The following is a 6,034-nucleotide window of genomic DNA, read 5'->3' on the forward strand; positions in this document are numbered from 1 at the left end:
ATCATGATGTTAATTTAAAATCAGATAAGAGAACCACTAATCATTTGTAAGCAGAAATATTACCTTGTCAACAAAGGTCCGTCTAGTCAAGGCTATGGTTTTTCCTGTGGTCATGTATGGATGTGAGAGTTGAACTGTGAAGAAGGCTGAGCGCCAAAAAATTGATGCTTTTGAACTGTGGTGTTGGAGAAGACTCTTGAGAGTCCCTTGGACTGCAAGGAGATCCAACCAGTCCATCCCAAAGGAGATCAGCCCTGGGATTTCTTTGGAAGGAATGATGCTAAAGCTGAAACTCCAGTACTTTGGCCACCTCATGCGAAGAGTTGACTCATTGGAAAAGACTCTGATGCTGGGAGGGTTTGGGGGCAGGAGGAGAAGGGGACGACAGAGGATGAGATGGCTGGATGGCATCACTGACTCAATGGATGTGAGTCTGAGTGAACTCTGGGAGTTGGTGATGACAGGGAGCCCTGGAGTGCTGCGATTCATGGGGTTACAAAGAGTTGGACATGACTGAGCGACTGAACTGAACTGAGTCATTTGTAATACATTGGGTTTGCAGTTTGTAGTATATTGTAAATTCTTAGGGAAAAACGCAAGCTTTTTGGCCAACTCAATATATTATTGATGACAGTACATTTCAAATACATACAAGATGAGAGTAAAGTTCCTCATTTTTGAGCAGTATTGGAATTCACAGATGGAGATTTGTTTTATGTGTGAGCACAGTCGTGTCCAACTCTTTGCAACCCCCTGGACTGTAGCCCGCCAGGCTCCTCTGTATGGAATTCTTCCAGGCAAGAATACTGGAGTGGGTTGCCATTTCCAACTCCAGGGGATCTTCCTGGCCCAGGGGTTGAACCTGTGTCTCTTGCATCTTCTACATTGGCAGGTGGATTCTTTACCACTGCTGCTGCTGCTAAGTCACTTCAGCTCTGTCCAACTCTGTGCAATCCCACAAACAGCATCCCCCAGGCTCCTCTGTCCCTGGGATTCTCCAGGCAAGAACACTGGAGAGGGTTGCCAGTTCCTTCTCCCTAGAGCCACCATAAATGGAGAACATTTTATTAAGACTGAAATTACATACAGCACAATACTTTTTTACACATCAAATATTCAAATAGAAGCCTTTCTTTAGTATAGTTCTATATAGGGGAAAAAACCCAAACAAACATGCCTGCTAATGCAGGAGATTAAGAGTCATGAGGGTTCGATCCCCGTGTTGGGAAGATCCCCTGGAGGAGGAAACGGCTACCCACTCCAGTCTTCTTGCCTGGAAAAATTCCACGGACAGAGGAACCTCGTGGACTATAGTCTATGGGGTCCCAAAGAGTGAGGCATGACTGAGTGCTCACACACGCATATGATTTATAGGGCATTTTCATATTATTTTACCATCAACACCATACATAAAAATCCTATACAATGAGTTACCATTTTGCAGCTGAGAGAAGTTGAGGGGTTCACCACAACCAGGGAGAAGCCAAGGCTCCAGCCTCCACATCTAGTTGCTTTCTTTGCCTCCATCTCCGCTGAAGGCCCTGCTGGCCGAGCCAGGAGGTGGCTGATCCCGTTTCCCATCTCTGCCCATGATCCTCTTAAGTCCAGCTGAAGCCTGCACGGAGGTGAGACTTGCCAGCTGTTGAATGATGAGAAGATTCACAGGACTTGTCAAGGAGGCAAAGAAGAGTAATGAATGTGTGTCAGATCTTGGCTAGGTCTGCATTTCCAAGGCGCTAAATGTGCTCAGAGGAAACGCAACCTGAAAAAAGCCTTCATAGTAACGCTTTCCATGCCTGGGAGTCATACCTCCTTCCATATTCGCGTACTGTGAGCTCCCTGGGCATTCTGAAGGAAGTGGGTCTGTCACAGCTCTTAGCCAGGCTTATCAGAGCCACGTTTTCTGCCCCTTTTGGGTGCTGACAGCCCACCGGTTCAGACATAGAATGGGAAGACACCTGAGTTTCCATTCCTCACTTTAGTAAGTGGAAAGAATTATTACGTAAAGGGAACTTTGAAAAGATAGCATTTATTGAGGGTCCAGGATATCTCAAATGCTATGCTAAAAGCTTATGTGCAGCAAATCATTAATTCTCACAATAAGCCAATCAGGCATCAACATTTGTATTCCACACAGGAAGAAACTGAAGACAACTCCGCAGGGTTATAAATGCTTGTAAGTGGATGTGTACATTGGGTCAGGCGAGGGTTTAAACCTAGATCTGTTTGTTTCCAGTGCTTGTCTTCTTCCTTGACTTTCCACTGTCAACAAATACCCATTAATCTTCACTTGATTCTGTTTGCAGAAGGACTGACTTGGTGGATCCAGACTAGTCTGTCTCAAGATGACCAATAGTCAGTGTTGACCCTTCAGATCAGATCAGATCAGATCAGATCAGTCACTCAGTCGTGTCCAACTCTTTTCGACCCCATGAATCACAGCATGCCAGGCCTCCCTGTACATCACCAACTCCCAGAGTTCACTCAGACTCACGTCCATCGAGTCAGTGATGCCATCCAGCCATCTCATCCTCTGTCGTCCCCTTCTCCTCATGCCCCCAATCCCTCCCAGCATCAGAGTCTTTTCCAGTGAGTCAGCTCTTCGCATGAGGTGGCCAAAGTACTGGAGTTTCAGCTTTAGCATCATTCCTTCCAAAGAAATCCCAGGGCTGATCTCCTTTAGGATGGACTGGTTGGATCTCCTTGCAGTCCAAGGGACTCTCAAGAGTCTTCTCCAACACCACAGTTCAAAAGCATCAATTCTTTGGTGCTCAGCCTTCTTCACAGTCCAACTCTCATATCCATACACGACCACAGGAAAAACCATAGCCTTGACTAGACGGACCTTTGTTGGCAAGGTAATATTTCTGCTTTTGAATATGCTATCTAGGTTGGTCATAGCTTACCTTCCAAGGAGTAAGTGTCTTTTAATTTCATGGCTGCAGTCACCATCTGCAGTGATTTTGTGCCCAAAAAAATAATGTCTGACACTGTTTCCACTCTTTCTCCATCTATTTCCCATGAAGTGATGGGACCGGATGCCATGGTCTTCATTTTCTGAATGTTGAACTTTAAGCCAACTTTTTCACTCTCCACTTTCACTTTCATCAAGAGGCTTTTTAGTTCCTCTTCACTTTCTGCCATAAGGGTGGTGTCATCTGCATATCTGAGGTTATTGATATTTCTCCCGGCAATCTTGATTCCAACTTATGTTTCTTCCAGTCCAGCGTTTCTCATGATGTACTCTGCATAGAAGTTAAGTAAACAGGGTGACAATATACAGCCTTGATGTACTCTTTTTCCTATTTGGAACCAGTCTGTTGTTCCATGTCCAGTTCTAACTGTTGCTTCCTGACCTGCCTACAGATTTCTCAAGAGGCAGATCAGGTGGTCTGGTATTCCTAGTTCTTTCAGAATTTTCCACAGTTGATTGTGATCCACACAGTCAAAGGCTTTGGCATAGTCAATAAAGCAGAAATAGATGTTTTTCTGGAACTCTCTTGCTTTTTCCATGATCCAGCAGATGTTGGCAATTTGATCTCTGGTTCCTCTGCCTTTTCTAAAACCAGCTTGAACATCAGGAAGTTCACGATTCACATATTGCTGAAGCCTGGCTTGGAGAATTTTGAGCATTACTTTACTAGCATGTGAGATGAGTGTGATTGTGTGGTAGTTTGAGCATTCTTTGGCATTGCCTTTCTTTGGGATTGGAATGAAAACTGACCTTTTCCAGTCTTGTGGCCACTGCTGAGTTTTCCAAATTTGCTGGCATATTGAGTGCAGCACTTTCACAGCATCATCTTTCAGGATTTGGAATAGCTCAACTGGAATTCTATCACCTCCACTAGCTTTGTTCGTAATGATGCTTTCTAAGGCCCACTTGACTTCACATTCCAGGATATCTGGCTCTAGGTCAGTGATCACAGCATCGTGATTATCTGGGTCGTGAAGATCTTTTTTGTACAGTTCTTCTGTGTATTCTTGCCACCTCTTCTTAATATCTTCTGCTTCTGTTAGGTCCCTACAATTTCTGTCCTTTACTGAGCCCATCTTTGCATGAAATGTTCCTTTGGTATCTCTGATTTTCTTGAAGAGATCTCTAGTCTTTCCCATTCTGTTGTTTTCCTCTATTTCTTTTCATTGATCGCTGAAGAAGGCTTTCTTATCTCTTCTTGCTATTTTTTGGAACTCTTAAGGTATTGACCCTTAGGTTACTTTATTTTAGATTTAGAGTCTCAGGTTGCCCAGAAGCACATAGAGGGATAGAAATAGGCTACGCTTTGTCAGTTATTGCTCTTATTTCTTTGTTCAGTTGCTAAGTTGTGTCTAGTTAAGACGCCTGCTGACTGATACTTTGTTAAAAGTAACTTTAAGTTGAACTACTGTATTAATCAACCTATTTGAGAAGAGATAAGTCCCTTTTTATTTCATGATTACATGACAATTCATCACATGAATGTTTAACATTCATATAGGAATGGTAATTTGTTTAAAGTTCAGGCACAAAATTGGCTTGAATCCTAACCATTATGACCCTTTATTCGATTAGGTAGCTTGGGTGTGCTTGTTTACGACCACAAGCAGAAAGCTATATAGAGAAAGATGTACAATTTAAAGAGCATCTGTGGTTTACATCCTGACACGCCTCTCATTTACTTTCACCAGTTTTTCTGCTTACAAACGTCACCCTTCAGCTTAATATCGGCACTAAATCCAAATGTCCCCTTTGTGTTCCTTCCACTTTCACCTGTAACATCCTCACAGGACATTTTTCGAAGCTTATAATCTTTGGACTGCTTTTGCATACTGAAGAGTTTAGTCTACACTGAACTCTGCTCTTCTGATTTAAACAGTTTATTCCTTAAAAACCATCAAGGATGCAAGCACATATGTAGAAGTTTTCCCAAGCCCTGTTAGAATATTCCAAAGAAATCCATAGGTACTTGGAACTGAAGCAGGAGCAGGTAAGCTGATGGAAAAACACATATATATTTTAAAAGTACTGTAAAACTACATAAGTCAATTTTGATAGAGTACTGGTTAATTGATAACATTTAGAAGTATCAAGCTATATGTCAGAAAATGGAGAAAATAGGAATAAAATATTGTAGTATTTGAAATAAAAAATTTTAAATGTTGAAAGAATGATGTGCAGAATGTTTAATTTTAACAATTACATTGGTTTAATTTTCAAATTTGATGAAAATGTATTAATGGGCTGGGGGAGAGGGAAGAAAGATTGCTTTCTTAACCTTCTAAAATGGAATTTTAGAAGTCAAATATTTACTGAAAAAAAACTTACAGCTAAAATGTTGATATTATCTTTACTCTTAAACCATATGCCCTAGTTTTATCTCTTGACCATCCTTTGCAGTAAATAAAATTCTTGCAGCAAACACACAAACAAAAAGAACTATAAAGAGGCTAAAAGATATGTGCTTCCTAAGACGGCTGGATGGCATCACTGACTCAGTGGACATGAGTTTGGGTGGACTCCGGGAGTTGGTGACGGACAGGGAGGCCTGACGTGCTGAGGTTCAAGGGGTCGCAAAGAGTCGAACACGACTGAGCGACTGAACTGAACTGAACTAAACCGAACCGAACTAAGTGGTGCTAGTGGTAAAGAATCCGCCTGCCAATTCAGGGTGCATAAAGACATGGATGTGATCTCTGGATTGGGAAGATTCCCTGGAGGAGGAAATGGCTCCCCACTCCAGGATTCTTGCCTGGAAAATTCCATGGACCTAGGAGCCTGGTGGGCTACAGTCCATGGGGTGCAAAGAGTCAGACATGACTGAGCATCTGAACACAAAACATTTACTGTGATTAAGGCCAGCTAGTTACGATGCACACGTTTAGGAGTATTGCAATAGACTAGAAAAAAACTATGGGTCACTGAATAAGATTAAAAACGATGATCTAATTCAGTTCTCACAGTAGACTTGGGGTTAGGTTAGTCTCACTCCACTTTTAAAAAGGAATGACTGAGGCTCAGGACATTCCAGTGGACAAGGCAGGATTTGAATCTAAAACC

The sequence above is a fragment of the Bos grunniens genome, chromosome 14 (assembly GCF_055505025.1).
Source record: "Bos grunniens cultivar Pamir isolate PY7600 chromosome 14, Bosgru_T2T1.0, whole genome shotgun sequence".
Taxonomy (NCBI): Eukaryota; Metazoa; Chordata; class Mammalia; order Artiodactyla; family Bovidae; genus Bos; species Bos grunniens.